This window comes from Lynx canadensis, chromosome B1 (assembly GCF_007474595.2).
Source record: "Lynx canadensis isolate LIC74 chromosome B1, mLynCan4.pri.v2, whole genome shotgun sequence".
NCBI lineage: Eukaryota > Metazoa > Chordata > Mammalia > Carnivora > Felidae > Lynx > Lynx canadensis.
In genome coordinates this window covers 149,441,945-149,452,464 of record NC_044306.2, presented here as the reverse complement: position 1 = coordinate 149,452,464, position 10,520 = coordinate 149,441,945, and the positions used below count along the sequence as shown (strand labels likewise).

The following is a 10,520-nucleotide window of genomic DNA, read 5'->3' as shown; positions in this document are numbered from 1 at the left end:
TTAAGTAGAGAGTCTTCACTACATTTTCAACTTCAGCATCTGTACAAATATTTTGTTGATAGCATATATGAAAAATTCAAGTATATCAAAGATTTGGGAGACCTTTTCAGAGATGGTTCAAATTTCATTTGCATTTACAAGGCAGAGAATGTGATAGAAGGCCATTCCCAGTCATAGTGTGCTCTAACACAGATCCATAGCGTGCTCTGGAAAGATTGTGATAAGGCATAAGAAATGTCAGGAATTGGGGTCAGAAATGTCTCCTGGGAAGATTCTGAATGATCTTGAATTCTCTGTTAAATATCTTGAACATTACCGTAGACAGTATAAGAAACCATACAGCGCTCCTTGACCTTTCGGCTAAGATCAAGTGTAGTATCTGTTCTTATCAGAAACTATACAAATGTTTTGGTTGAGTAACATGATTTGTTACATACATTTTAGAAAGAAAATATTTGTGAGAAAGGTGTGGAAAGTGCATTTTAGAGATAACAAGAAAATGGAAGACATATAAGGAAATTCGTTGCAATTATCTAGCCAACGGAAGATAAACTGGTGCAGAAGCAATGGATTGAAGGTTAGAAGGAAGAAGCTACAAGTATGAAGTCCTTCAGGAAGTTTGGTGATGAGTGAAAGGAGAAATGCATAATGTAGCCAGTGTGGGTGGCACAGAATGATGACATGGGACCTGTAAACTGAAGAATTGAGGATACTGTAGACTAAGCAAAGGAGCAAGTACAAATGAAGCAAATAAAACTTTAAGAGGAGAAGGGGATAAACATATAGGTAAGTTCTTAGGGGTTGGGAGAGGAGCAGATGGACTCATGTCTTATAATGAAGGAACCCATAGAACAGTTACTGGGAGAGTCACAGAAATCAACAAGCATGGTTGTCTGGTTTCTATGGTCTCAAAAACTGAAAGCAATAAGAGCAGAAGCTGTTGCTGCTGAAAGCAAGTAGTCCTGGTTGTTAAGTGAAATGAAAGCATTTACTAAATATCAACCAAGTGTCAGACCAACTAAAGTGGCAGATATGCAACAATGAAAAGTCCGATTTCTTCTTCTCCAGAGGACAAAGTTACTTAAATGATTTCAAAAACAAAAACAAACAAAACCAAAACAAACAAACAAACAAAAGATGATTGATAGGCAGCAGAAAAAGAGTCATAAAAATCTGAAATGGAGCACCTGGGTGGCTCAGTCAGTTGAGCCTCTGACTTCGGCTCAGGTCACGATCTCACAGTCCATGAGTTTGAGCCCCGCATCGGGCTCTGTGCTGACAGCTCAGAGCCTGGAGCCTACTTCAGATTGTGTCTTCCCCTCTCTCTCTCTGCCCCTCCCCTGTTTGTGCTTTGTCTCTCTCTCAAAAATAAATAAACATTTAAAAAAATTAAAAATCTGAAACAGATGAAAAAATGGCAGTTCCATGAAACATAATCCCATGGGGGAAAAGCTATATGTGGTTAATACCAAATATTAAAAATTGGTCTTCCCTAGTGTTGAGAGGGTAGTCATGTGTGTGGTAAATTTTACAAAGATTTCTACACAAAATTATTAAGGATTTTACCATCTTGATACTTAAACATCAATGCTTCAGCAAATCAGAAGACTTGGTTTTCCAAAATGATTCCGTTTCTAATAATTACGTGAGCCCAGGAACTAGCATTTTCTCCAGAAATCTCAAATTGGCAGCACTTGGGCAAGATCCAGTTGTGTTTTGGTTCTGTCAGCAGACACAATATTTTTAAAGAATTTTAATTCGTTACAATCAATATACAAAGAATTCTGAATAAGTAATGAAGTGCTTGGCTTATCTTTAAAAAAAATGGAAGAGGGGCACCTGGGTGGCTCAGTCGGTTAAGCGTCCGACTTCGGCTCAGGTCATGATCTCACGGTCAGTGAGTTCGAGCTCCGCGTCGGGCTCTGGGCTGATGGCTCACAGCTTGGAGCCTGCTTCGGATTCTGTGTCTCCCTCTCTCTCTGCCCCTCCCCCGTTCATGCTCTGTCTCTCTCTGTCTCAAAAATAAATAAAATAAACGTTAAAAAAAATTAAAAAAAAAATGGAAGATGTGGCAGCTATAGAGCATGTATATTACATGTAAAAATTGACTGGAGCTGAGTATTAGCTTTTTCCTTCAGGCTAGGCTTGAACTTTCAGGAAGGCTACAGTCCCCACAATACTTAATTTTCCTTAAACCTGGACCTACCTTCAGTACACATGTAATCTGATTGGTTACCACAGCCATTTCATTTTGTGACTTGTGAAAAGTAGGTGCCATGTAGATACCAATTCACTTTGCATAAATTGTGGCTAATTGTTACAATTTATAATTGGATTCAGCATGACTATTAATATTTTACAGATTCAGAAACTACTGAGACAAGTTAAGACTGTAAATCCTTATTAAAGTTACCGCTAGTTTGTAGGACTGCTGAGTTTCCCGTTACATCGCATGGACTTATATACGATAACCATGTTTAGTGGTGGCAAATGGTAAGCAATAAATATAAGGAGTATTATTTTTCATACGTTAATGAAATTTTAATTAACATATCCCAAATGTCACTTTAGATATTTGTTCAAGATGTTTTAGATAAGAAGGGACACTGGTGTGCCTCTAGGAAAAAAATAAATACTTATCATGAACCACTTAACCAGTACATGGCAGAGGTAAGCTGCACAAACACGGAATAATCACTACACATTATAACATCCTCATTTCCTGTTATCATGTTCTAAATCAAGCTAAGTGGAAGTGCTCCTTGGAATATGTGGTACAAATATTGGATGGAGAAACTACTTCTAATCATCACGGCTTCTCAGAATTCAAACCCTTTTTAGGTATTTTAAACCACAGAATTACCATATCATGGAGGAACTAGGTTTAAATAGTGAGTGATAACCCATTTCAGATATCCGACTGCCTGTACTTCTTGTCTTCCATTTAAGAAGCAAGGTAATATTTTTCACTTATCCTTTTTGTTATTCTACATGCATTGTAATATTGTAAAATCTAATAACATAGTTCTAAAAAATATTTTTAAAGAAATTAATGTCAGTGTACTTTAAGGCCTTTGAGAAATTGTTTTAGAACATAAGCTACTGATTTAGCTACTTTTCAGTGCTTCTGGGTACAACTGATGTATAGACACCGTAAAATGCTTATTATACTACTCTATCTTATTACGAAGTGCCAAAGTCTTATTTTAAGAGCTAGGTCATCATAATGAGGTTTTTGGAAATCCAGGGTACTGTGTATTTAAGATGTGGACTCCTGGATCACTTCTTTCATGTGTTAATCACAGTAACCCAACATAGCTGCTCTGGAGACCAGAGATAATACTTGTAATGTAACTACTACAATGTCTGGCATATAGCAGGTATTCAGTAACTGCAACAACTTCTATGTTTCTCATTTATCAATATGCTAAAAACATTACTTTAACTCTCAGCATCTAGGTTCCAATTTCTTTTATCCCTGGAGAACCAAATGTCTAAGTAAAATTGAAGTAAGCTGTTATAAAATAAATTTATTTCATATTTTAAGAGGCAAAGTGATGTTTATAATATTATAAAGCATTATCACTATGAAATGCTTCTAAAATGAACATCTTATGCATCATCTTGTAACAGTAAACAAATATACCTGAGATTTTTAGTAAAAATGAGAAATTAATTAGAAATTTAGGCAATGCAAATCCTAGGACAGAGTAATGCCTATATGTACACATTCCCCAGAAGTGCACAGGTAAAGATCACCAGCAAATTTAATACTATTTGAGTAAAACAAAATCTTACTCTTTAAAAATAATCAATTTAATGTGTTGATCTAGACAGTAAGACACTGTTATATATGAACAATGCATTAGAATAATTATTTCACTTTTCAGTTCTTCGTTTAACAAACAGGAAAGTGAAGTTGATATGTAGTCAGCAAACCTTGTGGACTAACACATAGTCATGGTATTAGAGATTGAGCTGGAAGGGATTACAGAAATCAGTCTCATTAGCAGTCTCTCTTTTGCTACATATACGAGGTGCAGTGATGTTTAATGATTTATTCAAGCTTCAGCAGCCTGTCTCAGACTGGGAGGCACCCAGACCTCCTTGCACCCATCACAATATTATTTCCACCTGCTACTTCTCATGAAGGAGCCAGACTGCATGTTTTGATGCACCTGATATCTGTTTAAACATGAGTTTCTCTTCTATTTTACACTTCTGATAGTCCTTGTCCACAAGATTGAGGAAGAGTTATAAATAAATGGCCTGATAGAGTGTACTTATTTTTCATCACTGTATCTTCATGTCTGATATGTTGTATGTAGCAACTAGTCATTGAATGAGTAAGTTAGTAAACGAACCAATTACATATAGGGAAAAAACAAAAAAACAACAACAAAAAAAACAAACCCTACTAACTTGCTATACCCAAAAAGGAACTTCGACATTTTAGAAACCAAGATTTCACATTATATTCTGTTAATAAAATTTCTCTTAGGGGCGCCTGGGTGGCGCAGTCGGTTAAGCGTCCGACTTCAGCCAGGTCACGATCTCGCGGTCCAGGAGTTCGAGCCCCGCGTCAGGCTCTGGGCTGATGGCTCAGAGCCTGGAGCCTGTTTCCGATTCTGTGTCTCCCTCTCTCTCTGCCCCTCCCCCGTTCATGCTCTGTCTCTCTCTGTCCCAAAAATAAATAAACGTTGAAAAAAAAATAAAAATAAATAAAATTTCTCTTTATAAAGAACTTGTCATATTCATATCCATGTGTTTCTCAAGTGAATCTGCTTTTATCAAAGTTTTCATTAGACCTTCCTAATTGCCTGGAACAAAGCTAAATTAATGTACAATTATTGAGAAAATGTGTAATTTTTCAGGAGAATAAAACTTATTAACTTGCTATATACCTATTTTACAGAACTAAGTAAACATGAAGCTCTTCCTTTTTACCTGCCTTTTGGCTACTGCTCTTGCAAAGCATGTAAGTATAATGACATGTTTATGATTTTCTATTCTTATTTAAATATAAGAAGAGTGAATCTTTTATGCAGACGATGGCAAGGGTAGGGAGCAAGAAATAGAGACAAGTGTGTGACTTTTAAAACCTATAATCAAAGGTTTCATTGGCCTTGCCTTATACAAGGTATCGAGGTGGACAAAAACACTTTTTATTAAGTACTCTCCTTATAGGATGAAGGAGATGTTAGCTATAGGTTAAAAGGCATGAACTTCCTCCCATATCTGCTTGAATGTACTGGGGAACATTTTTTGACTCCAAGAATCGCTTCCTAAAAGTAAGAAATATATTGAGATAAAACAAGGATACCTTGAAAAGTGTAGGAAAGCCACAGATAAAATGTAGACTCAAAAACCACCTCTCAAGGAAGGGTCAGAATTTCACTATTCTTGGTTACAGTAGTTCAGAATCTGTTTAGACAGGAAACAGTGATGTGTTAAAGAGTGGTTCACTTTGAAAATCACTGCCAAATAACTTACTGCAAAATAATCCCTTAACTTCTCAAGGCATCGTATTCTGCCAGTGAGAATATAGTAAATATACCACAAAATGATACAGTGGACTAGATATGTCATGTCAATGAAGTGCTTTGAAAACACACACGTGGAATCTACTAAATTCCTCAGAAGTAACTGATTTTTTCCTTTCCCTTCTACCCCCACTGTCAATCCCTCTTCCATACCCAATATCTCCCTCCCCACAACTGCACCATACCTTAAGGTGATCAGAATTCTCTGAATCCTCTGTTTCCTATCTCACATATATATCTTGAAGAGTTTTTTTTTTTGTTATTTCTTAAATTCAAAGCCAATTCGGGAGCAAAATTAAGGTAAGAATTCCATTTAGGTAAATAGAAAAAAATAATCATAATAACACTTCAATGAGCAATCTTACACCAAGTTTGATTTTTTTTTCTGCCTATAATCTACTAGTCTTAGCCACACTTCTCCCTTTCTCTCTAAGTCAGTAATTGTCCTCAATCTTTTCTTTAAGATTAATTAAATCTAGAAATCAACATAAACTAAATAAAATATAATATCATGGTGTTATAACATTTTAATATTCTGTAGCACATCTACATTTGTATTTTAGGCTGTGACAGGATTAATACTTAAAAACCAATAACCCAATCATTTCCTAAAAGTAAGAAATATGTTAAGCCATAACAATGACTTATTTGATGTATAAAATGATTTATCTATTAATATTATGGGAAACATCCCACTAAACCCTAAGCATTCCCAGAAATGGATTTCTAGAAGCTCCATATCCCCAAAACAAGAACAACAAGACAGATTTTCACTTTAAAATAACCAATAAAACTGAAATTTGTTTTTTTTTAATGCAAAAAATGGAACATCACTCCTCCAGTGAGGTAAGACATTTTAATAAAACATAAAATCCTTTCACCTAGTCAAGACATAAATGCACTGAACTTGTAAGTCTTTACAATATTTTTTTTACCAATAAGACTACAACTATAGTGCCAGAAAAAAAATTGGAAGTGCAACCATAAAAAAAAAAAAGAGATGAATAAAGACCAAGACCAAAGCTCTAAATTCTAATTACCAAGATTAAATTTCTGGGTTTTTTCCTAAGTTGTCTCAATATTAATGGTATTCGCTCAGAAGTCATGATAAACACTGCATATTTTGTGAATCCATTTTATGTTTGTGCAATAAAGACTCATGTTTTTCTGGATCCATATTAAGTGCTAATTTCCAAATGACTCTATCCATAGGTGCATAACAGGTGTCCACAGAATTTTCAATGTTACTAAAGGATTTTCTTGTCTCCTGTGACATATTTTGTCTCTTTAAAAAATATCAAAGAAAAAGTAATGAAAATAAAAGAAAATTGGAAATTGTACAGTGAAAATAGAAAATCTTCTCTTTTCTTCTCTGTGGATGATATTTAGGAAAGTTTTTGATTCAGCTATTCATAACTGAAAATAGTGTGGAATGAGCTCATTATCTGAAATATAGTAAGTTAATTACATAGAGGGAGTGAAACTTTGGTCAATTTTGTTCTTTAACCTAGGCAGAGACTCAATGTTATCTACCTAACAGTTGTTGATTGACAATTTATTGCTAGTATGAATATAATCTAGGTAAGTAAGTCATATTGTTTTTCTTTTTCTAAGGAATCTATCAGCATCTCCCAAGAAGTAAGTCCTAACTTAAATTACATATAATTTTACTTTTTTATTTAATCAACACTATAAAAGAAGTTATTTGTTCTATAGAAATTTAAACAGGAAAAGAAAGTGTTCATTCATCTCAGTAAGGTAAAGTTTAATTTTTTAATCTATTACTCCTGATTGATGAGGTATCTTTTTCTCTCAAACATGGGTCATTTTCTCATTAACCCAAAATGAGTATTATTTTTAATTATAATTGTAAAAATGGCGAGGCTTTCCAACGCTTTACCAAAATGCTGTGGACTAACATGAAAGGGATAGTAGGAAAAGATTTGTGGGCTAGAACCTGCAAGACATGCTATTAAAGCAGAATATCTTTGAGTTTCTTTTTAATGGTCCATCATCTTTACCTTTCTTCCCTAATTCTGTACACTTTGTTCACGAAGTTGATTTTTCTTGATATCACATTATGACCAAGAATATGATACTTCATTTCAGTAAATGCAATCTTTCTTGGTATTGTTTTCTTTTTGGGGGGGAGACATTTGTCCCACATCCTGTGAAGTATATATTGATTTCACATCTGTAGGACAATGTGAAGCAAAAATATTATATTACTTTGAAAAAAAAAACATTGACATTAACCTAGATTTGGAAAACATATTCCAAGTGAATCAAATTTGAAAACCAAGATTTTTTAAAAGAATGACACTAAAATTGCACCCTCTTACCCTAATTCTACGAATAATTCAATTGGAGGAAATATATTTTTGCATGGATCAACTAATACACTGATTTCCACATTCTGTGAGGAATGGAGGACTTATCTTTTAATGGTTTTCATTCCTAAAAGCTTCAAACTTAACATTTGCCTTTCTCTTTTTTTTAATTTTTTTAAACTATTCTCTCTTCTTTAAATGTTTGTTTGTTTACTTTTGAGAGAGAGTGTGTGTGAGTGGCGGAGGGGCAGGCGAGAGGGACAGAGGATCTAAAGTGGGCTCTGCACTGACAGCAGCAAGCCTGATGTGGGGCTCGAAACCACAACCCATGACATCATGACCTGAACCGAAGTTGGACACTCAACCGACTGAGCCACCCAGGCACCCCTAACATTTTCTTTTTTAAAAGCTATTTCCTACTGTAATATTTTCTTCAAATTGACTCATTTAAACTTAAATGAATTTATCATAGAAGCAATATATATTGAAGCTTGAGGAAGATGGCGGCGTAGGAGGACGCTGGGCTCACCGCGCGTCCTGCTGATCACTTAGATTCCACCTACACCTGCCTAAATAACCCAGAAAACCGCCAGAGGATTAGCAGAATGGAGTCACCGGACCCAAGTGCAGACGAGAGGCCCACGGAAGAGGGTAGGAAGGGCGGCGAGGCGGTGCGCGCTCCATGGACTGGCGGGAGGGAGCCGGGGCGGAGGGGCGGCTCGCCAGCCAAGCAGAGCCCCCGAGTCCGGCTGGCAAAAGCGGAGGGGCCTGACGGACTGTGTTCTGACAGCAAGCGCGACTTAGCGTCTGGAAGGTCATAAGTTAACAGCTCTGCTCGGAAAGCGGGAAGGCTGGAGGACAAAGGGAGAGTGAGCTGCGGAGCCCCCGGATGACAGAGCTCAGTTTGGCGGGGAACAAAGGCGCTCGCCAGCGCCATCTCCCCCGCCCATCCCCCAGCCAAAATCCCAAAGGGAACCGTTTCCGGCCAGGGAAATTGCTCGCACCGCGCAAACACCCAACTCTATGCTTCTGCGGAGCCAAACCTCCGGCAGCGGATCTGACTCCCTCCGGCTGCCACAGGGCCCCTCCTGAAGTGGATCACCTAAGGAGAAGCGAGCTAAGCCTGCCCCCCCTGCCGCCGTGCACCTTGCCTTCCCACCCCAGCTAATACGCCAGATCCCCACCATCACTAGCCTGGCAGTGTGCAAGTAGCCCAGACGGGCCACGCCACCCCACAGTGAATCCCGCCCCTAGGAGAGGGGAAGAGAAGGCACACACCAGTCTGACTGTGGCCCCAGCGGTGGGCTGGGGGCAGACATCAGGACTGACTGTGGCCCCGCCCACCAACTCCAGTTATACACCACAGCACAGGGGAAGTGCCCTGCAGGCCCTCACCACTCCAGGGACTATCCAAAATGACCAAGCGGAAGAATTCCCCTCAGAAGAATCTCCAGGAAATAACAACAGCTAATGAGCTGATCAAAAAGGATTTAAATAATATAACAGAAAGTGAATTTAGAATAATAGTCATAAAATTAATCGCTGGGCTTGAAAACAGTATACAGGACAGCAGAGAATCTCTTGCTACAGAGATCAAGGGACTAAGGAGCAGTCACGAGGAGCTGAAAAACGCTTTAAAGGAAATGCAAAACAAAATGCAAACCACCACGGCTCGGATGGAAGAGGCAGAGGAGAGAATAGGTGAACTAGAAGATAAAGTTATGGAAAAAGAGGAAGCTGAGAAAAAGAGAGATAAAAAAATCCAGGAGTATGAGGGGAAAATTAGAGAACTAAGTGATACACTAAATAGAAATAATATACGCATAATTGGTATCCCAGAGGAGGAAGAGAGAGGGAAAGGTCTGAAGGGGTACTTGAAGAAATAATAGCTGAGAACTTCTCTGAACTGGGGAAGGAAAAAGGCATTGAAATCCAAGAGGCACAGAGAACTCCCTTCAGACGTAACTTGAATAGATCTTCTGCACGACATATCATAGTGAAACTGGCAAAATACAAGGATAAAGAGAAAATTCTGAAAGCAGCAAGGGGTAAACGTGCCCTCACATATAAAGGGAGACCTATAAGACTCGTGACTGATCTCTCTTTTGAAACTTGGCAGGCCAGAAAGAATTGGCACGAGATTTTCAGGGTGCTAGACAGAAAAAATATGCAGCCGAGAATCCTTTATCCAGCAAGTCTGTCATTTAGAATAGAAGGAGAGATAAAGATCTTCCCAAACAAACAAAAACTGAAGGAATTTGTCACCACTAAATCAGCCCTACAAGAGATCCTAAGGGGGACCCTGTGAGACAAAGTACCAGAGACATCACTACAAGCATAAAACATACAGACATCACAATGACTCTAAACCCGTATCTTTCTATAATAACACTGAATGTAAATGGATTAAATGCGCCAACCAAAAGACATAGGGTATCAGAATGGATACAAAAACAAGACCCATCTATTTGCTGTCTACAAGAGACTCATTTTAGACCTGAGGACACCTTTAGATTGAGAGTGAGGGGATGGAGAACTATTTATCATGCTACTGGAAGCCAAAAGAAAGCTGGAGTAGCCATACTTATATCAGACAAACTAGACTTTAAATTAAAGGCTGTAACAAGAGATGAAGAAGGACATTATA

General features: G+C 37.7%; 1 pseudogene; it reads left to right on the top strand.

Annotated features, from left to right (window-relative positions):
* Positions 1 to 340: 340 nt before the first annotated feature.
* On the top strand, positions 341 to 457 carry LOC115513254 (annotated as a pseudogene).
* Positions 458 to 10,520: the final 10,063 nt, after the last annotated feature.